The 26,586-nt window shown below is 37.1% G+C and overlaps 1 pseudogene; it reads right to left on the bottom strand.

Annotated features, from left to right (window-relative positions):
- LOC100137929 (E3 ubiquitin-protein ligase RNF135-like) overlaps positions 1-19,978 on the bottom strand; it is a 122,057-nt pseudogene extending 102,079 nt beyond the window's left edge.
- Between the last annotated feature and the right edge of the window lie 6,608 nt (positions 19,979-26,586).

The raw sequence follows: 26,586 nt of genomic DNA, 5'->3' as shown, positions 1-26,586 counted from the left end.
AAACTCATGTCCATCAAGGCGGTGATGCCATCCAGCCATCTCATCCTCTGTTGTGCCCTTCTCCTCCTGCCCCCAATCCCTCCCAGCATCAGAGTCTTTTCCAATGAGTCAACTCTTCGCATGAGGTGGCCAAAGTATTGGAGTTTCAGCCTCAGCATCAGTCCTTCCAATGAACACCCAGGACTGATCTCCTTTAGAATGGACTGGTTCGATCTCCTTGCAGTCCAAGGGACTCGCAAGAGTCTTCTTCAACACCACAGTTCAAAAGCATCAATTCTTCAGCGCTCAGCTTTCTTCACTGTCCAACTCTCACATCCATACATGACCACTGAAAAAACAATAGCCTTGACTAGACGGAACTTTGTTGGCAAAGCAATGTCTCTGTTTTTTAATATGCTGTCTAGGTTGGTCACAATTTTCCTACCAAGGAGTAAGCATCTTTTAATTTCATGGCTGCAATCACCATCTGCAGTGATTTTGGAGCCCCAAAAAATAAAGTCAGCCACTGTTTCCACTGTTTCCCCATTTGCCATGAAGTGATGGGACCGGATGCCATGATCTTTGTTTTCTGAACGTTGAGCTTTAAGCCAACTTTTTCACTCTCCTCTTTAATTTTCACCAAAAGGCTTTTTAGTTCCTCTTCACTTTCTGCCATAAGGGTGGTGTCATCTGCATATATGAGGTTATTGATATTTCTCCTGGCTATCTTGATTCCAGCTTGTGCTTCTTCTAACCCAGAGTTTCTCATGATGTACTCTGCATAGAAATTAAATAAGCAGGATGACAGTATACAGACTTGACATACTCCTTTTCCTACTTGGAAACAGTCTGTTGTTCCATGTTCAGTTCTAACTTTTGCTTCCTGAACTGCACATAGGTTTCTCAAGAGGCAGGTCAGGTGGTCTGGTATTCCCACGTCTTGAAGAATTTTCCACAGTTTATTGTGATCCACACAGTCAAAGGCTTTGGCATAGTCAATAAAGCAGAAATAGATGTTTTTCTGGAACTCTCTTGCTTTTTCCATGATCCAGCGGATGTTGGCAATTTGATCTCTGGTTCCTCTGCCTTTTCTAAAACCAGCTTGAACATCTGGAAGTTCACGGTTCACATATTGCTGAAGCCTGGCTTGGAGAATTTTGAGCATTACTTTACTAGCGTGTGAGATGAATGCAATTGTGCAGGAGTTTGAGCATTCTTTGGCATTGCCTTTCTTTGGGATTGGAATGAAATCTGACCTTTTCCAGTCCTGTGGCCACTACTGAGTTTTCCAAATTTGCTGGCAAAATGAGTGCAGCACTTTCACAGCATCATCTTTTAGGATTTGGAATAGCTCAACTAGAATTCCATCACCTCCACTAGCTCTGTTCCTAGTGATGCTTTCTAAGACCCACTTGACTTCACATTCCAGGATGTCTGGCTCTAAGTGAGTGATCACACCATCATGATTATCTGGGTCGAGAAGATCTTTTTTGATATACAATAATGAAAATTAATATTCTATTTCATGTTCCTCAAAGAAAGTGTTGATTTTAAGAATATATTTTTGTCTTTTTTCTGAACTTAACTTCAGGGTTTTTTCAGTGTTCTTATCCCATTAGCATCCTTCTCAACTAGAAAGTACTTAAAAATTCATACCAAAGGTGTCACCTATTTTTCTGTCATATCACTTGCCTTCTGAACTGGATATCATCCCACCTTGAGGTGAGAAGTCATTAGTTTTGATGTAGCCTGAGACCAAAAAGGATTTGTCATTTTCTTTTAAAGATATAATCTGAAATGTAAAAGTTAATAAGAGGCAAAGTACAAGATTTTAATCTTTTTTTTATGCTTCCAGTCTTTTATTTTTTATTTTTTTTTAATTTTAATTGGAGGCTAATTAATTTACAATATTGTATTGGTTTTGCCATACATCAACATGAATGCACCATGGGTGTACACGTGTTCCCAATCCTGAAGCCCCCTCCCACCTCCCTCCCCATACCATCCCTCTGGGTCATCCCTGTGCACCAGCCCCAAGCATCCTGTATCCTGCATCAAACCTGGACTGGCAATTTGTTTCTTATATGATATTATACATGTTTCAATGTCATTCTTCCAAATCATCCCCCTCCTCCCTCTCCCACAGAGTCCAAAAGACTGTTCTATACACCTGTGTCTCTTTTGCTGTCTTGCATACAGGCTTGTCATTACCATCTTTCTAAATTCCATATATATGCGTTAGTATACTGTATTGGCGTTTTTCTTTCTGGCTTACTTCACTCTGTATAATAGGCTCCAGTTTCATCCACCTCATTAGAACTGATTCAAATGTATTCTTTTTAATTGCTGAGTAATACTCCATTGTGTATATGTACCACTGCTTTCTTATCCATTCATCTGCTGATGGACATCTAGGTTGCTTCCATGTCCTGGCTATTATAAACAGTGCTGCGATGAACATTGGGGTACACGTGTCTCTTTCCCTTCTGGTTTCCCCAGGGTGTATGCCCAGCAGTGGGATTGCTGGGTCATATGGCAGTTCTATTTCCAGTTTTTTAAGGAATCTCCACACTGTTCTCCATAGTGGCTGTACTAGTTTGCATTCCCACCAACAGTGTAAGAGGGTTCCCTTTTCTCCACACCCTCTCCAGCATTTACTGCTTGTAGACTTTTGGATCGCAGCCATTCTAACTGGCATGAAATGGTAGCTCATTGTGACTTTGATTTGCATTTCTCTGATAATGAGTGATGTTGAGCATCTTTTCATGTGTTTGTTAGTCATCTGTATGTCTTCTTTGGAGAAATGTCTATTTAGTTCTTTGGCCCATTTTTTGACTGGGTCATTATTTTTCTGGAATTGAGCTGCAGGAGTTGCTTGTATATTTTTGAGATTAGTTGTTTGTCAGTTGCTTCATTTGCTATTATTTTCTCCCATTCTGAAGGCTGTCTTTTCACTTTGCTTATAGTTTCTTTTGCTGTGCAGAAGCTTTTAATTTTAATTAGATCCCATTTGTTTATTTTTGCTTTTATTTCCAATATTCTGGGAGGTGGGTCATAGAGGATCCTGCTGTGATTTATGTCAAAGAGTGTTTTGCCTAAGTTCTCCTTTAGGATTTTTATAGTTTCTGGTCTTACGTTTAGATCTTTAATCCATTTGTATGGAAATACAAAAAACCTCAAATAGCCAAAGCAACCTTGAGAAAGAAGAATGGAACTGGAGGAATCAACCTGGCTGACTTCAGGCTCTACTACAAAGCCACAGTCATCAAGACAGTATGATACAGGCACAAAGACAGAAATATAGATCAATGGAACAAAAAAGAAAGCCCAAAGATAAACCCACGCACCTATGGACACCTTATCTTTGACAAAGGCGGCAAGAATATACAATGGAGAAAAGACAATCTCTTTAACAAGTGGTGCGGGGAAAACTGGTCAACCACTTGTAAAAGAATGAAACTAGAACACTTTCTAACATCATACACAAAAATAAACTCAAAATGGATTAAAGATCTAAACGTAAGACGAGAAACTATAAAACTCTTAGAGGAGAATATAGGCAAGATTTTAAATCTTGACCTACACAGATTTTGATTTCTGAAAGCACAGGAAATAGATCATTTAGCCAGGACATGGGAGAACTAGAAATATTAAGTCTCAGAATACAGTACCTTAGTCTAGAGAGGTGAATATATGGATTTATTTTCCCTCTGAAAATATGCTTTAAATCATTGAATTAAAATTAACTAGGTTCTCAGTTGAGTTTACCATTACAGACATGTTAATTCTCTTTTAAAAATTCTTTCTGAGCATTATTATTATTAACCCATATTTTTTTGTTCTATTAGTTATAAAAATTTTCTAAGAAGGTACTGATGTTTAGTTGTACACATTTATTTTCTTAATTGGAGGTCTATTTTTTTTTCCCTTTGAAGTTATACAGATACTTGTAATGATAAACTGGAAAAGATAATCATTGGGGTAATATAATTTCCTGTACTCATAAAAAAAAAAAACAAAATCACTTTAAAAATCCCATTAGATCCAAGTTATCAAATTCCATTCTTATAATTAATATTGCCTAAAATCAAAATCACTGCAATAAAAATGTGAAATGAAGCAAGTTATTGAAGATGAAAATGAATTATTTTCTCATACTAAAGTAATATGTAATAGAAGTTAAGAATTTAGAAGTATGCTTCCTTATTGCAACCATGTTGCTCTCCTTCCTGTCCAGCTACAAATCTAACAAGTGAAATAACAAAATATTGGGGTAAATTAGGTAGTCTAGTTCATTTTCTGGAGAAGGCAATGGCACCCCAATCCAGTGTTCTTGCCTTGAGAATCCCAGGGACGGGGGATCATGGTGGGCTGCCATCTATGGGGTCACACAGAGTCAAGACTGAAGCGACTAAGCAGCAGCAGAAGCAGCAGCAGTTCATTTTCTAGGCATTAAACAAGAGACTGTTTTTAAATCCCGCATGTGAAAAGTTCTCATATGTTACAACAACTTTGAACTCCTTGAGATTCTTATTACTTAGGAAAATATCATATAAAGATATATTATTTTCTTTGGGTCAAAATTGAATAAGAAATGATACAAGAGACTTTTCAGGTAGTCAACAGATTAGAGGAAGCATACACCTTAGAAGTCTACATTATTGTCATCAAATCTATTTCACAACTAAGGAATATGTTTTCCTTTGCTTTTTTGCTCTTAGCTAAATAATTGTTCTTGGTAATAATTACTTTATAAAAATTGTGATAGGAAAATAAATAAAATAAAAGCAGTTATAGAATATATTTAGGAATTTCTTCCGTTCCTCTCTTTGCTTTCTCTTTCTTTTTCTTTGCCTCCCACCCTGCCTCCCTCCCATTCTCCATTCCTTCCTATTTAACCTGAGTTGCTCTTACTATCTTTTGTGCTTTACTATAGCTTACACTAATGATATGGAAAAGTTGTACTTTGCCTCTAATCTTGAGAGGGGGAAAATAATGTAAATGATTTTTTTGTACTTTATATTTTCACTTAGATGCTTTATTTGTCTCTCTTCAAACCATTTAGGCAAAGATACTGGCTCTTCACATGCTACCATATTGAGTATTTTCAATAAAATGCAGTGTCCCTGAAGGAGCCTACCTATCTGTCATTTTCTTCTATGACCTTACATCTTTATTTCTGACTTTTGTAGTATTTTATTTTACTCTTTCACCTTCCTTGCAGCATTATTCAGGTAAGGCATTTAGTGGTATGATTACAATTCACATTTAAAAGAGAGAGAATTGAGGTTGAAGGATTTGTCCGAGGTCATACAGGTAAGCCCTGAGAGACACGGGAGATTTGTAGCAAACATTTGCTGGAGAAAACTTGGACTCAGAGCACACTGCATCATGAAGAGGTAAATGAACTTCCTTTGAATGTGGAAGGCAGAGACTTGTTAGAAGACATGCAATTTTACAAATGAGCCAAGAATATGCTTTGCCCAAAGAGACACCTGGAAATTAATTGCCACTCTCTTAAGAGATCAATGGGACACATGTTGGGGGATTGGAATGTGTGGTAGAGTCACCGAGGCAGAAGACTTTCATGTTGGCAAGACCAGTGCCTCCCAAATAGATCTTTTAACTGCCTAAACATTAGGAGCAAGCTGTCATCTTGTTGATGAAAGCTGTTACTTGGTGTCTGGATATTTGGTGTTGCTACAATCAGTGGACCTAAAGGTTTGAAATGTGAGAAGAAAATTTACCTCTTAGCTAAACCTCTTAGATCAAAGCCTTCCTGTCTAAAAAGTAACTTTAATTAGGGTTATTCCTTCCTTTTTCATCTCCTTCCTTCCTTTTTGCTTTTCTTCCTCTCTTTTTCATTTTTCTACCAACAGATAATGTTTGCAACTTACTTAACAAATGTCTCATGAACACTTAAAAAGAGCATTTTTAGTTACTGATTTAACTTTGAAAGCAAAATAGTATATGGCATGTTATTAGCATTCATGAGAAATAGAAAAAGAAAGCTCAGATCATTCCCTTGAGGAGGTTTTAAGCTAGAGTGAGACAGAAGACATGGGTACAGTTGACCATATTGCAATCTGAAATGTGATAAGTTGTGCTATAAAAAGGTATAAGGTAATAGTCTTTGGCGGAGAAGGCAATGGCACCCCACGCCAGTACTCTTGCCTGGAAAATCCCATGGACGGAGGAGCCTGGTAGGCTGCAGTCCATGGGGTCGCTAAGAGTCAGACATGACTGAGCGACTTCACTTTTGCTTTTCACTTTCATGCATTGGAGAAGGAAATGGCAACCCACTCCAGTGTTCTTGCCTGGAGAATCCCAGGGATGGGGGAGCCTGGTGGGCTGCCGTCTATGGGATCGCACAAAGTCAGACACAACTAAAGCGACTTAGCAGCAGCAGCAGCAATACCCTTTGGAGTTCAGAGAGAACGAGGTTGATTCCAGCGGGGAATAGTGAAATAAGGCAAAGCTCAAAGAATTAATCTCAAAGGATATGCCATCTCTCTTCTTCTCTCTGGTTGGAGCAGAATTTATATAATACCGCATAGCTATTTGGGGGTAGTTCCTTAAAGATGAAATGAAAGTCATCTTAGATATTAACTCAACTTCTATTCTGCCTCATCTGTCATTTGGAAACTTTTCTTCTGCAGAATTAAATGCTTTCACCTCAAAAATCTGCTGCTGCTGCTAAGTTGTTTCAGTCATGTCCAACTCTGCGCGACCCCATAGACAGCAGCCTACCAGGCTCCCCCGTCCATGGGATTTTCCAGGCAAGACTATTGGCATGGGTTGCCATTGCCTTCTCCCAAAAATCTGCTATACATCTTCTTTATCTGTTCTTCTATCAATAGACATTTAGATTGCTTCCACATCCTGGCAATTGTAAATATTGCTACAATGAACACTGAAGTACATGTATCTTATCGATTTATGGTTTTCTCCAGATACATGCCCAGGAGTGGGGTTGCTGGATCACATGGCACCTCTGTTTTTAGTTTTTTAAGGAACCTCCATATTGCTTCCCATAGTGGCTACACCAATTTACCTTCCCATCCACAGTGTAGGAGGGTTCTCTTTTCTCTACACCCTCTGAAGCATTTATCACTTATAGGTTTTTTATGATATGGCCATTCTAACTTGTGTGAGGTGATACCTCACTGCAGTTTTTGATTTGCATTTCTCTGATAATTAGTATAATATACAATGGAATATTACTCAGCCCTAGAAAGAATGAAATAATGCCATTTGCAGCAACATGACCTAGAAATTGTCATACTGAGTGAAATGAGTCAGAGAGAGAAAGAAAATATCACATGGTATCACATAGGATATGAAAAACCTAAAAAATAAGATAGAAGAACCTACTTACAAATCAGAAATAGAACCATTGATGTAGAAAACAAACTTATGGTTACCAAGGGGGGATAAATTCAGATATTCAGATTGACAAATATACACTACTATATATAATACAAGATAATCACGATGGTGTGATCACTCACCTAGAGCCAGACATCCTGGAATGTGAAGTTAAGTGGGCCTTAGAAAGCATCACTAGGAACAAAGCTGGTGGAGGTGATGGAATTCCAGTTGAGCTACTGCAAATCCTGAAAGATCATGCTGTGAAAGTGCTGCACTCAATATGCCAGCAAATATGGAAAACTCAGCAGTGGCCACAGGACTGGAAAAGGTCAGATTTCATTCCAATCCCAAAGAAAGGCAATGCCAAAGAATGCTCAAACTCCCACACAATTGCACTCATCTCACATGCTAGTAAAGTAATGCTCAAAATTCTCCAAGCCAGGATTCCGCAATATGTGAACTGTGAACTTCCAGAAGTTCAAGCTGGTTTTAGAAAAGGCAGAGGAACCAGAGATAAAATTGCCAACATCCGCTGGATGATGGAAAAAGCAAGAGAGTTCCAGAAAAGCATCTATTTCTGCTTTATTGACTATGCCAAAGCCTTTGACTGTGTGGATCACAATAAACTGTGGAAAATTCTTCAAGACATGGGAATACCAGACCACCTGACCTGCCTCCTGAGAAACCTATGTGCAGTTCAGGAAGCAACAGTTAGAACTGGATATGAACAACAGACTGTTTCCAAATAGGGAAAGGAGTATGTCAAGTCTGTAAACTGTCACCCTGCTTATTTAACTTATATGCAGAGTACATCATGAGAGACGCTGGGCTGGAAGAAGCATAAGCTGGAATCAAGATTGCTGGGAGAAATATCAATAACCTCAGATATGCAGATGACATCATGCTTATGGCAGAAAGTGAAGAGGAACTAAAGAGACTCTTGATGAAAGTGAAAGAGGAGAGTGAAAAAGTTGGCTTAAAGCTCAACATTCAGAAAACGAAGATCATGGCATCTGGTCCCATCACTTCATGGCAAATAGATGGGGAAACAGTGGAAACATTGGAAACAGTGTCAGACTTTATTTTTTGGGGCTCCAAAATCACTGCAGATGGTGACTGCAGCCATGAAATTAAAAGATGCTTACTCCTTGGAAGGAAAGATATGACCAACCTAGACAGCATATTAAAAAGCAGAGACATTACTTTGCCAACAAAGATCTGTCTAGTCAAGGCTATGTTTTTTCCAGTGGTCATGTATGGATGTGAGAGTTGGACTGTGAAGAAAGCTAATCACCAAAGAATGATGCTTTTGAACTGTGGTGTTGGAGAAGACTCTTGAGAGTCCCTTGGACTGCAAGGAGATCCAACCAGTCCATTCTAAAGGAGATCAGCCCTGGGTGTTCTTTGGAAGGAATGATGCTAAAGCTGAAACTCCCGTACTTTGGCCACCTCATGCAAAGAGTTGACTCATTGGAAAAGACTCTGATGCTGGGAGGGATTGGGGGCAAGAGGAGAAGGGGATGACAGAGGATGAGATGGCTGGATGGCATCACTGACTCGATGGACATGAGTCTCAGTGAACTCCGGGAGTTGGTGGTGGACAGGGAGGCCTGGCGTGCTGCGATTCATGGGGTTGCAAAGAGTCAGAGACGACTGAGCGACTGAACTGAACTGACTGAATATATAACACAGATAACTAATAAGAAACTACTGTACAGCACAGAGAACTTTACTCAATACTCTATAATGACCTATTTCGGAATAGGATCTAAAAAAGAGTGCATATATGTATAACTGATTCACTTTGCTGTACACCAAAACTAATGGGACACTGTAAATCATCTGCTGCTACTGCTAAGTCGCTTCAGTCGTGTCCAACTCTGTGTGACCCCATAGACGGCAGCCCACCAGGCTCCCCCGTCCCTGGGATTCTCCAGGCAAGAACACTGGAGTGGGTTGCCATTTCCTTCTCCAATGCATGAAAGTGAAAAGTGAAAGGGAAGTCGCTCAGTCATGTCCGACTCCTAGCGACCCCATGGACTGCAGCCTACCAGGCTCCTCCGTCCCTGGGAGTTTCTAGGCAAGAGTACTGGAGTGGGGATATCCCTATAAAAAATTAATTTAAAAAATCTGCCTGATTCTTCTGGAACCTTAATGGTATACTTCTTCATGGATCATGTTGTGAAGTGAAAGTAACTTAGTTGTGTCTGACTCTTTGCAACCCCAAGGACTGTAACCCTCTCGGCTCCTCTGTCCATGGGATTTTCCAGGTAAGAATACTGGATTGGGTTGTGGTTTCTGTTTCCAGGGCATCTTCCCAAACCAAGTATTGAACCCAGGTCTCTTGCATTGCAGGCAGACTCTTTACCGTCTGAGCCACCAGGGAAGTCTTTACTGTGTCCTCCCTACATAAAATACAATATTACAATTGATTATGCTAGCTAATAACAATCACATTTAATGTGTGACTATTGAGCCGGAATTTTGGCAAGCAGAGTTGGAAAAAAATGCAAATTAATTAATGTACTATGGCTAAGATGAAACTCTAATCATCGCCAGAGCTATCTCATTACATACCATCAGAAGGTAGAGAATAGAAGATATCTTTGAAGCTGAGAGATTGTGGAACCCTGCCTGCATCTGTTCCAGTTGGGGGTGACACATTTATATTACACAGAATGAGATACCATGATAGCTATTTTGGTGGTGCTTAATTGCCATATTGTCAGGTAGTACTACAATATAACAACTGTAAAAGAATAGTTTAGTCATATTTGATTCAGTTCAGTTCAGTTCAGCCACTCAGTCGTGACTGACTCTTTGCGACCCCATGAATTGCAGCACGCCAGGCCTCCCTGTCCATCACCAACTCCCGGAGTTCACCCAGACTCACGTCTATTGAGTCAGTGATGCCATCCAGCCATCTCATCCTCTGTCGTCCCCTTCTCCTCCTGCCCCCAATCCCTCCCAGCATCAGAGTCTTTTCCAATGAGTCAATTCTTCGAATGAGGTGGCCAAACTACTGAAGTTTTAGCTTTAGCATCATTCCTTCCAAAGAAATCCCAGGACTGATCTCCTTCAGAATGGACTGGTTGGATCTCCTTGCAGTCCATGGGACTTTCAAGAGTCTTCTCCAACACCACAGTTCAAAAGCATCAATTCTTCTGTGCTCAGCTTTCTTCACAGTCCAACTCTCACATCCATACATGACCACTGGAAAAACCATAGCCTTGACTACAGACTGAATTCCATATTGAAATTTTGTGGAAAGAAATTTGTATCTTAGTTAATTTCATGATTACTTGAGTAAAGATATATGAAAGACTAGCTAACCCTAACCCTAACCCCAACCCTATTTCAATACAAGTTGAAGCCACTAGTCCTCAAAAATACCTTTATGGTTGGGAAACATTCACTCTGAAGAATTCCTTAAGGTATATTTTATAAATCCATCGTATGTGTCAACTTTTTATAAATATATGCCACATACAATTTGTAATCACCTATTTCCATTAACTCTGTTTATTCTTAATTTTTCTGGTTAAGGTTTTTAAAACCCCTTTAGCCTTTCTTTTTTTTAATCATCTATGAATACATACACCATCTTTTTACCCATCCATTCATTTGTTCCATAAATATACATTGAGAATGAGTATACACTAAGAAATATTCTAGGCAGTTGGCAATATGGCAGCAAATAATGCATAAAAATATTTGCTCTCATAAACTGTATTATTTTATATTCAAATAACATATACAAGCAGAAAATGGATAACCCAATAGTAATAAATACTAGGAATGAAATAAAGAAGGGTTAAGTCATACATTTGATAGGATCATGGAGAAAGGACTTGCTAGAGTTAATATGGAGTTGAGACATACAATGTAAGAAGAAACCTTGCTCTATAAAGAGCTGCAGAGTATCTGCAAGAGAATGTTCACGTTAAATACAGTTGCAAATGTCAAATTTTGATGGTAGAAATGAGTTTGGTTACTCAAGAAACAGCCTAAAAAACAGTGTGACTGAAATATAGTAAGGGAGAAAATAAGCAGAAACCTTGTCTTCAGATCCAAGTAGAGTAGGATGAGAAGTTTGGCTTTTTCTTCTTGCAGAGTAAGGTCATACACTTTATATCTTTACATGATCCTTCTGGTTTTTGGGTATAGTCAACCAGTATAAAGTAAGCAAGTGGGAAGACCAGACTTGTCAGGAAGCTACTTTGGTCATACAAACCAGAAGTGATCAATTCTAATGTTCATAGAAGTAGAGCGAATTGAATGAATTGAGATATAAATTTTGTCAGTAGGCAAATAATACTTGCTGTTGGGTAGAATGTGTGGAATTGTGAGTTAAAGGAAGGAATCATGATGACTCCGGTTCTTGCCTTGAAAAGGTAGGTAGATAGAAGTATAATTTGTTGAGGTCGGCAAAGGCTAGGGTAAAATTAATTACACACTCCAAAATGAATAACTGTATGCCAGATGTGTTGATTTTGATACATTGTTACTCAAATGGAAATTTCAAGTAGGAGAGTTTAATACATGAAATATGGAATTCAGATAATCTAGAAGTGTCTTTAAAGCTATGAGGTAAGATCAAACACCTAGGGGAAATATAAAGTTCTAGAAGAGAAGTGGAATAAACCTTAGGACAGGAGATAGATTCAATGAGAAATAAAAGTAAAGTCAAACATGAATAAGAAATGAGAATGGAATTGGTCTTATTGTCAGTGAATATTTGTTAAATAGGAAGTATTCATATTCACTAATACAGTCTTCCTGAGGTATCGTCAAGGGATTGGTTTCAGATCCCTTGTAGATACAATAATACAGGGATGCTGCAATCTCCAACATAAAATGGTGCATCTGTGCCGGCCTTTCATAACCAAGGATCCTGGATCTGAGAGTTCAACCAACTCAACAAGAGATTAATTGAATCTCTGGTTGCAGACCCTAAAGATAAACAGGACAAACTAAACTGACAGTTCATCAGGATAAAGACCATAATTCCATTTTCAGTCAGTTAAGTCGCTCAGTCCTGTCCGACTCTTTGCAACACCATGAATCGCAGCACGCCAGGCCTCCCTATCCATCACCAACTCCGGGAGTTCACTCAGACTCACGTCCATCAAGTCAGTGATGCCATCCAGCCATCTCATCCTCTGTCGTCCCCTTCTCCTCCTGCCCCCAATCCCTCCCAGCATCAGAGTCTTTTCCAATGAGTCAACTCTTCGCATGAGGTGGCCAAAGTACGGGAGTTTCAGCTTTAGCATCATTCCTTCCAAACAAATCCCAGGGCTGACCTCCTTCAGAAAGGACTGGTTGGATCTCCTTGCAGTCCAAGGGATTCTCAAGAGTCTTCTCCAACACCACAGTTCAAAACCATCAATTCTTCGGTGCTCAGCTTTCTTCACAGTCCAAATGTCACATCCATACATGACCACTGGAAAAACCATGGTTTTGACTAGACAGACCTTTGTTGACAAAGTAATGTCTCTGCTTTTCAATAGGCTATCTAGGTTGGTCATAACTTTCCTCCCAAGGAGTAAGTGTCTTTTAATTTCATGGCTGCAGTCACCATCTGCAGTGATTTTGGAGCCCCCAAAATAAAGTCTGACACTGTTTCCACTGTTTCCCCATCTATTTCCCATGAAGTGATGGGACCGGATGCCATGATCTTCATTTTCTGAATGTTGAGCTTTAAGCCAACTTTTTCACTCTCCATTTTCACTTTCATCAAGAGGCTTTTGAGTTCCTCTTCACTTTCTGCCATAAGGGTGGTGTCATCTGCATATCTGAGGTTATTGATATTTCTCCCAGCAATCTTGATTCCAGCTTGTGTTTCTTCCAGTCCAGCATTTCTCATGATGTACTCTGCATATAAGTTAAATAAGCAGGGTGACAATATACAGCCTTGACGTACTCTTTTTCCTATTTGGAACCAGTCTGTTGTTCCATGTCCCATTCTAACTGTTGCTTCCTGACCTGCATACAGATTTCTCAAGAGGCAGGTCAGGCCTTTAGTGATCAGTAAAATGAGATTCATAGAAATCTGCTACTTGTCAGTAAATGACAATTACAATTCAACCCCCATACTTCAAAGTTAATTGTTTTGGAATCCCATGCTCATGTACTTGAGAATCTTATAGCCCACCTGAAATGACAACCTGCACAAGAAAGTTGAATAAAATTTCAAGATAGTACATGATTAATTACACTAAGAATGAGGTAGTACATTAGGAATGAGTCAGGGTTTACAGGGTTACAGGCAGACATAGTTTGATAATAGGTTTGCTATATAATTGCTTTGTAATATCAGGCAAATCATATAGTCTTTCTGAATCTCAGATATTTTATTTTTATTTGGAAAGTAACATGTATTTTACAAACTTGTGTTAAGCAGATGAAAAATTAAGTGTGAGCACCTGGAAAAAATCAACAAATATTAGTTTGCTTTCCTTATTCTGCAATTAAGAGTATTCACACTCACTCAGTTGTTCAGTCATGTCTGACTCTTTGCATCCCCATGGACTGTAGCCCACCAAGCTCCTCTGTCCATGGGATTCTCCTGGCAAGAATACTGGAGTGGGTTGCCATTTCCCTCTCCAATGAAGAGTATTAGTGCTAATTAAATCCTCTAGTTTTCTGTGCGTAGTGGGTAGGAACAATTAAGTTCAATAGTGTTTAATATAAACTTATTTTTACTAAATGGATTGTGGAGATTCAATAGCCAGCTTTGCATAAATTGAAAAGTTGGAATTTCTGGTGAAGAATTGTATTTTACTCTATTTGAATAATGACCCTTTCAAGAAGAAAAAGCTGGTATCCTTTTCCTCTTTTGGAATTAGTTAGAGAGATACATTTTCAAAGCTAAATTATCTAAAGACTTTTAAGCTTCATTCAAATTATCTTCTTAGTCATTTTTTATATTCATTAACCTAAAATGTCCTTTAAGGAACATTATTCAAACATGTATTTGCTATTTAAATAATTAGGTTGTTTATAATAATGATTAAAATAAAATATAAAATTATTTAAAGTAATATGTAATCTATTTAACATTAAAATTAATCTTAGTTTCAGGTATTAAAATATCATGTATACTTTTAGACTGAATACATGTATATACTACATTTTGCATGAAGATATGAAATTAACCAGACACTAAGTGAAACTACACAATGGAATAGTAAATAGGTTAAAGAGTGCTGCTCAGTTTATTAATTCACTAATACCAAATTAGCTTTGCTTTTTTTTTTTTTAGAATAACTAGTTACTTCCTAGTAGTAACACATACTGAAGTGAAACTATAACATTTGAAATTGAATTTTATATGCAGCTCGATCATCTTAAATACTGAGGCTTACATTGTTTTTATAGGTGCATGTTGAATAGCTCGGGAGAAGAGTCATTAAATAAAGCAAGAGTACTATGTTACATAGTAGAGATACATGAATAAACCATGCCTGAGAAACTAGATCTTAACCTGGTGATATGCCTTAAGTGAAAAATATTCACACATTTTGTCTTTGGATATGTAGTAGGCTATTCTGCAGCCATGAAATTAAAAGATGCTTAGTGCTTGGGAGAAAAGCTATGACCAAACTAGGCAGCATATTAAAAAGCACAGACATTACTTTTCCAACAAAGGTCTATAGAGTCAAAGCTATGGTTTTCCAGTAGTCATGTATGGATGTGAGAGTTGGACTATAAAGAAAGCTGAGTGCTGAAGAACTGATGCTTTTGAACTGTGGTGTTGGAGAAGACTCTTGAGAGTCCCTTGGACTGCAAGGAGATCCAATCAGTCCATCCTGAAGGAAATCAGTCCTGAATATTCTTTGGAAAGACTGATGCTGAAGCTGAAACTCCAATATTTTGGCCACCTGATGCAAAGAACTGACTCATTGGAAAAGACCCTGATGTTGGGAAAGATTAAAGGCAGGACGAGAAAGGTAAGATAGAGGATGAGATGGTTGGATGGCATCACCGACTCAACAGATCTGAGTCTGAGCAAGCTCCAGGAGTTCGTGATGGACAGGGAAGCCCGGTGTGCTGCAGTCCATGGGTTCACAAAGAGTCAGACATGACTGAGTAACTGAACTGAACTGAACTGATTCTGTGAAGGTATATTCATTGTGGTAAAGATACCAAAGAAAGGCAATTCTTTTGGAGAAGTGAGCGTTATTCCCAAAAGTTAAAAAAATTGCAGAGCCAGTCAGTGGATATGTGGGGAGTGGAAGAGTGTTGTTATAAGAATGTGGCATGTTGGAAATTAGTTGGAGATGGTATCTAGAGTTATTCAAATGGTTTCAGAGTTGGGGACCCAGCACACAATCAGCCCTTGTAAATTATACATAGCTTACCTTTTTTTTTCCTTTTGTACCTCAACAACTGTAAAATCTGGTGTTGATGCTATAAAATAAGAAACTGCACATTATCTCAAATTTTATTTAGTCTTTTCCAATGTACCACAAAAGTTCATGATTTATCACATTTCTGAGAGTTACACATACATTTTGTTCTATTTTGTTTTCTTCTGAGATTCTGTTATAAAATGTGCTTTCATGTATTTGTAGGCATGTTAGGCAGAGGAGGCAGTTACTGTGTACAACAAATTAGAAAGGTGGAGGGAACTTGTAGCTTCCCTATTCTGCATCCACCTACTTTTGAGCAGAGCAATAGGAGAAAATAAAAATTGAATCTCACACCTACGGATGATAATAGCTGAAAGCAGGAGAAAGGAAGTACAAAAACTTTAACCTCACATTAAATAAATTTGGATGACCAAAAGAGGAGTTTTCATGCTTTGAGACAGACATAGGTGATCCCAAAGGGAAGAAGAAAGACTCCTGCTCTTTCAGAGAATGAAAAGCCACTAAGTTTTTGTTTAGTATGCCCTCTCAACTTCCTTTTCCTTTCCATAGAAAGTGTCCCCATCCCCTTGATGTGAAGGGATTTGCACATAGCTTCTCATGGTTGCAGATCCTGACCTGTAATTTTCTGCTGATTTTGAATTAACTCACCTTTGCTGGAGGCATATCTGGCAATCTATTTGACTAAGGTTGGCAGAAGCATAGTTTGAGAAGATGACCATCAGGGAGAAAATAGGACCTCTATTTGGCTCTTCTTTTTATGCTGGGGCTCTACTTCTTGCTGGAGAAGGCAATGGCACCCCACTCCAGTACTCTTGCCTGGAAAATCCCATGGATGGAGGAGCCTGGTAGGCTGTAGTCCATGGGGTCACTAAGAGTCGGACACGACTGAGCGACTTCACTTTCACTCTTCACTTTCATGCATTGGAGAAGGAAATGGCAACCACTCCAGTGTTCTTGCCTGGAGAATCCCAGGGACGGGGGAGCCTGGTGGGCTGCTGTCTCTGGGGTCGCAGAGTCGGACACGACTGAAGCGACTTAGCAGTGGCAGCGGCAGCAGCTACATTTTTCATGAGATTTCTGTGCAAATTGATAACAACAATCAAAATAGCTCTGAAGCATTGCAACTCCAGTCATCTGAACTACTTTATTTTTCAAGAAACATGATATATATTTCTTTAATTAGGAATATTATTTAGAATTATGTGTACACATATAGGTAGTTGTTTAGTCGCTAAGGCTTGTCTGACTCTTTGCCACTCCATGGACTGTAGCCCTTCAGGCTCCTCTCTCCATGGGATTTTCCAGACAAGAATACTGGAGTAGGTTGCCATGTCCTTCTTCAACATATAAAATTATGTGCACATAAATATGTATCATGGCATCTGGTTCCATCACTTCATGGGAAATAGATGGGGAAACAATGGAAACAGTGTCATATTTTATTTTGGGAGGCTCCAAAATCACTGCAGATGGTGACTGCAGCCATGAAATTAAAAGACAGTCCTTGGAAGAAAAGTTATGACCAACCTAGATAGCATATTGAAAAGCAGAGACATTACTTTGCCAACAAAGGTCTGTCTAGTCAAGGCTATGGTTTTTCCAGTGGTCATGTATGGATGTGAGAGTTGGACTGTGAGGACAGCTGAGCACCGAAGAATTGATGGTTTTGAACTGTGGTGTTGGAGAAGACTCTTGAGAGTCCCTTGGACTGCAAGGAGATCCAACCAGTCCATTCTGAAGATCAGCCCTGGGATTTGTTTGGAAGGAATGATGCTAAAGCTGAAACTCCAGTAGTTTGGCCACCTCATTCGAAGAGTTGACTCATTGGAAAAGACTCTGATGGTGGGAGGGATTGGGGGCAGGAGGAGAAGGGGACGGCAGGGGATGAGATGCCTGGATGGCATCACTGACTTGATGGACATGAGTCTGAGTGAACTCCAGAAGCTGGTGATGGACAGGTAGCCCTGGCATGATGCGATTCATGGTGTCGCAAAGAGTCGGACACGACTGAGCAACTGAACTGAACTGAACTGAACTGAACTGATGCATATGTATCTATCTTATATATATGTATATCACTAAAAATAAAGCAAGCCAATGACAAATTAGTACTTTTATGTTTCTGAATTATTACCAAAGACCATTAGTAAACACAAATTAATTTGTAGAATTTAGAACCAGAGGCTGTTTGAAAAAGTCTGAAATTCCTTCAGGACTATCAGTTCCTTAGCAGATGATCAGTTAATACTTTGGAGGCTAATTTGATTGAGATTTGTATACAGAAAAAAAGAAAGCTTTAAAAAACTTTTCTCTATATTTTTGGAAAAGGGGTGGAATTAGAGAGGCCTTTGTCACTTGAACCTAAAAAACAGTCTAGCAGATATATAAAACATATACAGTATATGTTTTTTATATTTGGTTACCTGACTGTTTATCCAAATCTTATCTTCGAAAATAGCCAGTTTTATTTGTGTTAATTCCAAGAAAACAGCTTTTGATAATCAAACTTACTTGGCATATTACTTACAACAGGTGTGTGAATTCTTTATCTTTTCATTTTAATTATTTAGCCATTTCTGGCATAGTTGACTGTTCCTCTGGGATAAATTAACAATATTGCTTCCTACTTGCAAAGGCATATTCCTCTGTCACTCATTCACTTATTTCTGAGTTAGCACAAATTAAAAGTGAATTTTGCAAGATAAAACTCAATTATGGAAATTCCTGATAGATCTACTACCAAGTAAATATGAAGCAAATATGCAATAAAACTGTTTAAGAATATTAGTGATGACATAAATATATCTAAAGTCTTGGCAAGAATGGGATGTTTTTATTAGAACTAAAAATGTTTTGAAATGTTTTCATCTTAACTGAATTAGTTACCAAATGATTTTAACACATAGAAGTACAAATTTAATTCTTTTGAATAAGTACTTATGAAATCTGTCTATGCAACTTGTTTGGACTCTGAGATACTATATTTTAGTATATATTATGCTATTACCCACTATTGTCTTTTTATTCAACTCTCTTATTTCTGGCTAGGAAGTTGTCTGGATGAAGTTGAAAGGAGATCATTTGCATTTTTTTTTCCCTTGGACTCCTTTCCAAAGGTTAATAATTGCTCAAACTTTAAATGATTTTTTTCTTGGCTTATGGATATTCTATTCAAGAATATCAGAATATTCTTATCAAATGTACAGATAGAAGAGAAAATCTTGCTACTCTTCTTCTTTCTTCAGCTCTTACTTCCAGAGGCCACAGGAGGATGTGATAATATATTTAGTACATTCAATCAAGACTATTTAAGGTCACTGTAAATAGTGCTACAGTGAACATAGGGGTGCATGTATCTTTTCAAATTATGGTTTTCTCTGGGTATATGCCAGGAGTGGGATTACTGGATCATATGGTAGCTCCATTTTTAGTTTTTTAAGGAACCTCCATACTGTTCTCCCCTTGGAGGACGGCACAATAACCCACTCCAGTACTCTTGCCTGCTGAATCCCGTGGACAGAGGAGCCTGGTGGGTTACAGTTCGTTGGGTCGCAAATAGTTGGACATGATTGAAGTTACTTAGGAATACTTTTCTCCATAACATTTGTTCCAATGTACATTCCTAGGACATAGAAGCAACCTGAATGCACATTGATAGAGGAATGGATAAAGAAGATGTTGTGTGTGTGTGTGTGTGTGTGTGTGTATAATGGAATATTACCCAGTCACAGCAAAGAATGGAATAAGGCCATCAGCAGCAACATGGATGGACCTAGAGATTGTCACACTGAGTGAAATAAGTCAGGCAGAAAAGGACGAATATCACTTACATGTGGAATCTAAAAAGTGGTTCAAATGAACTTATTTACAAAAAGAAAAGCCAGAGGTAAAAAAGCAAATTTTATGGTTAACAGGGGAGAAGGGGGCGTAAATTTAGAGCTTGGCATTGACATATACACACTACTGTATAAAATAGATAATTAATCAGAATTTACTGTATAGTACAGGGAACTCTACTTAATACTCTGTAATGACCTATATAGGAAAGGAATCTAAAAAAGATTAAATATATGTAAGTGTATAAGTGATTCACTTTTCTGTACAACAAAAACTAACCCAGCATTTTAAATCAACCTGAGACCTTCAATCACAATTACCTTCCCCACTCTGTATGTGTGACACAAACACGCTTTTATAAGAAGCTCTCCTTGCAACACAGATTTTCCTGATTCCTGGGCCAGTTTTTGAACCATTCTGGTATTGTTTTCCTTGTTTTTGTTGTTCTGTTTTTATGAATCTCCCATCCCTAATCCTCTTCTGCAGTGAGATTGCTTTTTTAAGATTAATTTTTTCTAACTAAATAAAAATATTTCTAACTAAATATCTTCATCTTTATTGAACTCACTGTTATATAACTCCATTGACTACTTACTCTTTTCAAAAAAATACATACATAAATATACATAATACTGAATCATTTCATTGTACACTTGAAATATTATAAATCAACTATAATTCAATAAAAAATGAAATATACATGTGTAAGAACATTTTTTAGATTGCATTTTTTGTTTTGTTTTTGTTTTCATCATTCTCCATATCCTTTCCCATCTTTAATTTATTCTACTTCCTCTTCCTTCAAAATCTGTGTGCAGGCCAGCCCACTCTGTTTTACAATAGACTGTGTGTAGAATGAGCTACAGACCACCTTCACTTAGATGGCCCACCAGCAACTATCAACATGTCCACATGGAGCATGTCTTATTTAAAACTGAACACCCTCATTTTCATTGCACAAACTGTTTCTCTGTCCTACAATACTTTCATTTTATTTTTAATATTTTTTTTTTTTTGCAAAAGCAGCTTTATTCTACTGGAATTTTGAAAAAGAAAAGAGCTAGTTTTGGTGCTTTTCTTTCCCTGATGCCCTTCAGTTACCAAGTCCTAAACTTACACTGAATGCCTCCCTAAACTGCAGTTAAAGAGCGAGGCATACCTTTGGCAAATGGGCTATCACAGCTGAAGATCCCTAGGCACTTGTGCTGCTAGGAGAACTGAAAGAATTGGAAAGGGCCTGGAAGTTATCCACCATAAAAAAGGAAAACCATATTTCTTCATATTCAAGCAGTTCTTTTGTGTGTCACCTTGTGTCAGGCCGTTATCAAACCACATCTAGATTTTTTTAGTGTCTTTAATTGAAAAATAAGTAACTAAAGCAGAATAATAAGAATTATTCTTTTACAATGTATTTTTAAAATGTACTTCTCAAATTTGAACATTATATCATGAAGAAAGTAGTAATACTACTATTATCTAGATTTTATAGATGAGAAAGTTGAAGCTGAGAGTGCTTTAAGTAAATTTCTCATGATAACTTAAACTAAAAATCTCAAAACATTGCCCTATGCCTACTTTGTCATGCTGCTTTCCTCCTTGTGTACCTGAATTTGTACAACCCACATTTCCCCTGGCAGTTGAGGAAAGATTTTTCCTCACTGTAAATGTATTTTGCTCATGGAGTAGAGATAACAATGCAATATTTATTCTGTAAGATTAAACTCAGCTTTGAAGAGCCTTCAAACATTAGTATTATTTCAGCTATTTGACTTTATTTCCTGTCTCTCCCCCATATATCATACCTTTGTTCCCTCTAGGCTACTTTTTTTCACCATCTTCCATATTCAAGGCAAAATCTCCTAATTCTGTGCTTTCATTCATAAAGTTCTTCTCCCTCAAAAGCTCTATGTTCTCCCTTTCTTACTTTCATCTTCATCATTTAAAATGCACTTCAAATTTTACCACCTCTGTGAAGTCATTTATGTATGGACATGTTCACTTATAACTATGGCTTTCTGCATTTGTGTGTAAACACAGTCTAAAAGGGAGAAATCAATCACATGTTTAGATCTTTACAATAAGATGTGGTTCATATATACAATGGAATATTATTCAGCCATTAAATATAAAGAAATAATGTCATTTGTACCAACATGGGTGGGCCTGGAGATTATCATACTAAGTGAAGTAAGTCAGACAAAGACAAATATCATATGATATAATTTGTATGCAATATATAAAATATATATATATAAATGACCTTATTTACAAAACAGAAGCACTCACAGACTTAGAGAATGAATTTTTGGTTACCAGAGGAGAAGGGAGGGGATATATCAAGAGTTTGAGATTCATATGTATACACTTCTACATTTAAAGTAGATAACCAAGGACGTACCTGACAGCATAGGAACTCAGCTCAATATTCTGTAATAACCTAAATGGGAAAAGAATTTAAAAAATAATTTATACTTGTAGAGGTATAATGAAATCATTATATTGCACACTTATAACTGTACATCATTATTAATCAGCTATACTCTATATTATATAAAAATTAAAATAAATTTTTAAAAAGCATGGCAAAGACATAGATATTGAATTCTAAACATAACACAATTTTGTGTTATAATTGTGTTATAAAAATCTAAACATAATCCAACACATAATATAACAATTAAGAAAGGAATAACATTCTGAAAAGAAAGAACTATCTCAGAAAATCCATATTTTATTATGATATGATGCTTGACTGTTTCCTTTTAGAAATTGTTAGTTTTTCATAATTTTAATATTTAGCATCTTATACATTATAGCTGGAGAAGGCAATGGCACCCCACTCCAGTACTCTTGCCTGGAAAATCCCATGGACGGAGGAGCCTGGTGGGCTGTAGTCCATGGGGTCACTAAGAGTCAGACACGACTGAGCGACTTCACTTTCACTTTTCACTTTCATGCACTGGAGAAGGAAACGGCAACCCACTCCAGTGTTCTTGTCTGGAGAATCCCAGGGACGGGGGAGCCTGGTGGGCTGCCGTCTATGGGGTCGAACAGAGTCGGACACGACTGAAGCGACTTAGCCGCAGCAGCACATTATAGCTATATTGTTAACTCTTTGAAGGGACCCTCATATATATGTTGATTCTCTGGAATACTAAGATCACTGTTGAGGTTAAAAACAATGCAGAATGGTTTTTCTATGAAACAAACTATAAACTTCAAAGGATAAATGTCACCACATCTTGTCCTGACCTTCCATATTTTAGTGCTAATCTGTTCTAAAAAGAGAGAACAGTAAAGCCAGGAATGCTGAAAAACATGTATATTTATTTGGACTTAATAAATCATCTGCTAAACTTTATGTTTATTTCTCTAATATATTTATAGCTAAGTTATCACATGCCCATGTGTTTCTTTCGTTAAAGAACTTTATGTAAATCTTGGCTCATTTTGTTAATATTTATGCTAAAAGATAAATCTAAGCAGATTCTAACTGGTTACTTAATAGGTCAGACTCTCATTGTATCGTACATCAAGCCTATAATTCTCCTAGGAGCAGACAGATGAAGCAAGGTCATCTGTCAATTTACAAAGGATCCATACCAGACAGACAGGTAGCACTTGCTCTAGTCACAGACTGATCCATTTATAGAGGATTTATACATGTAAAAGAAACATACTTTGACTTAGCAACTTGGGTTATGTATTTAGAGAATCATACGAAGAAGAATCTAACACACATAAAGAGACATTGTCTATTAACACTATTTCACACCACATTATAGCAAAATACCAGTTAGGAGACAGATAAGAGATATCCCAGTGACTTTCAACAAAGAGCAGAACCTTCATGGAAAACCAGTATGAGAATAAACAAACCAAATGCCTTCTCTCCTTTTAGATTAAATGTTGTGAAACATTTCTAAAGGATTCATTACTAAAATGTGAGGCTCTTCCAGCAATGACTAGTCACACAGAAGAAAAAGACAAAAATATAGATCCTAGTGATGACTATAATTCTAAAATTCTGAACATTTTCTGTATTATTTATAAACTCAGCCATAAAACATACTATACAAAAAATTACTCATAAGACATATTGATTTGAGATTGTAGGGAAAAGAAATGAAAAGATTTATTTGTAATATACTGTTTCCCATTAAAAGGAAAAAATGAATTTTATTATTTTCAGAGTCACTGAATGAAATGAAGTATAACTATTGGCATTGTAGGAAAGGATGAAATAAGGGACAGCTTTATTCATTGACTTATTTCCTGAGATCAGGAAGCTATAAACAGAGCATAGAGACCTTTTATCTTTCCTATAAAGCTTATATCTAAAGAAATAGTAAATAAAACTCCCTGATGGTTTTATTTTATTCAACATTTCACAATGGAATCTGTTAGCTTTTATAAAAAGTCTCATTTATAGAATGCAAGAAATGGGAACAACTTTAGGAATCATTAAACCTAACTCTCTAATTTTATAGAGTTAGACCCAGAATTTTTGCCTAAGGGAAACTAGACATTGAGACACAGAGATTTTAGTTTACATGTCCAAGGACACACTGATGACAAAAGAAAGGTGATGGTAATGCAAATACTATGGATACCAATGCAGGATTCTTGCCACTCTACCATGCTGCCTCTCACAACATGACAATGAGAAAGAGCAAAACAACCTTCGACGTCTGGTTACTGGCCTGGCACTCACAGCTAGACACTGGTTTTCTTCTGTTGAACATACATACTTTCAAAGAACATCAACATCAGACAACGTAAATCTGTTATGCTGATAAATTAAGACAAAAACAAAAGCATTTCACACTCATGGCTGATAATCATAATAATGAAATAATCATTATCTTTGCCACAAAAAGAGACCAAATATCCCAACCCTAAAAATTATGAGTGCTACCTCTTACCAATTACAAATTCAACCTCAATTTATTTCTCCTGCTTTAAAGATGATATATATTACTCAGTCAAAGCCTTTCTTCCTTGAGTCTTTAGCAAAGTAATTACAGCCTCTCACTGAGACACTTTCCCGTTATGCGTCTCTCCCTACTTTGCAGGAGAAACAAAATAACTTTACTCAACTGTAAGTGTATTTTCAGTGTCTTTGGCTGAAGAGCAATGACAGTGTATGCTCAGTCACTGTCATGTCCACCTCTTTGCGACGCCATGGACTATAGCCTGCTAGGCTCCTCTGACCATGGGTTTTTCCAGGCAAGAATACTGGAGTGAGTTGCATTTCTTTCTCCAGGATGACAGTATAAGAGAAAGCATTTATTCAAAGCACAAAAAGATTATCTATGTTGAAATTCATAATGATGATCCAATTATTGGATTAAAATTGCAAATTTTTTTAAAAATGCTTATATCAATTTTATTGATACACATCAATACTAATATCTGACCAAAGTTTTATTGCATTCAGTTAAACCTAGCAAAGATTACTCATGAACAAACACCCCTTCCTGTCTCCAAATTATTGTTTTCCTCTGACTTTCATAAAAGAAAATAATTATTGTTATTCCACTTCCAGACAAGATCTGAAAGGAACTGTCCCCTTCATTTGAAATAATTGAAAGGGAAAAAAAAGACAAAATATATAAAGAAATGGTTCTCATATATATACATATATATATATATATATTTATATCTGTTTATATACATAAACAGAGCTATAAACTATAATATATATATATATCTGTTTATGTATATATATATGTTTATGTATGCTTATATGTAAGTGAAATGAATTACACCAATTTTACAAGAGACAGAAGGAATGAATTAGGGTTACTTTGTCATTGTAGGTATTTACACTACCTAAGAGTAACAAATATGGAAGATACTGATCTAATCATATCAATGATAATTTTGAACATTAATGATCTACATGTGTCGGTTAAAAGAGTGGATCAACAAACAAGACACAGTGATATGCTTTCTACAAGAAACTCACTTTCAATATATAGACAAATAGATTAAAAGTAAAGAATGGAGAAAATACAATAACACTAACAGAAATAAGCAGAAATGGCTATGTTAGGCTTTCCAGGTAGCGCTAGAGGTAAAGAACCCATCTGCCAATGCAGGAGACATAAAGTGGTACGGATTTGATCCTTGTGTTGGGAAGATGCCCTAGAGAAGTGCATAACAACCCACTCCAGTATTTTTGCCTGGAGACTCCTCCCATGGACAGAGGAACCTGGAAAGCTACAGTGCATAGGGTTGCAGAGTTGGACACAACTGAAGTAACATAGCACAACCATGTTAATTTCAGTCAGAGCAGAGTCCAAAGCAAGGAAAGTTATCAGGGATAAAGAAGGATGTTACATAATGATACTGGAGTCAGTTCTACAAAAGAGATAATTTTTGATGACAAAATATCAAATTACATGAGACAAAAATGATAGAACTACACAAGGGGGAATAAATGTATTCATTATTATAGTTGGTGACTTCAACACTCCTATCTCAGAAATGGACAAAACCAGAAGTCAGAAAATCAGGATAGAAATTATACAATGCCTTTTCTTAGACTACAACGGGATTAAACTGGAAATCAATAACAGAGAAATTTCTTACAAAATAGTGGAGATTGAAAACTATATTTCTAAATAATGGGACAATGAAGAAATATCAGGAAAAATCAAACAACAGTTTTTAACTAAATAAAATGAAATATCAAAATTTGTGGGAAAAATTGAAAGCAATACTTAAAAGGACATTTATAGCATTGAACACATATGTTAGAACAGAAGAAAAATAGAAAGTTAATCATCTAGGTCTCCACCTAAGGAAACAAGAAAAAGAAGAGCAAATTAAATCCAAACTAAGCAGAAGGAAAGAAATAATAAGAATGAATGCAGAATTCAATGAAATTCAAAACAGGCAATCAATAGAAAGAGTCAGTGAAATGAAAAGCTGATTAAAAGCTGATTCTTTAAAAAGATCAGCAAAATTGATAAATCTCTAGCCATGCTGAAGTAGAGTTGATACACAAATTACTAAT

The sequence above is a fragment of the Bos taurus genome, chromosome 1 (genome assembly GCF_002263795.3).
Source record: "Bos taurus isolate L1 Dominette 01449 registration number 42190680 breed Hereford chromosome 1, ARS-UCD2.0, whole genome shotgun sequence".
NCBI lineage: Eukaryota > Metazoa > Chordata > Mammalia > Artiodactyla > Bovidae > Bos > Bos taurus.
This window is presented reverse-complemented; position numbering and strand designations above follow the sequence as displayed.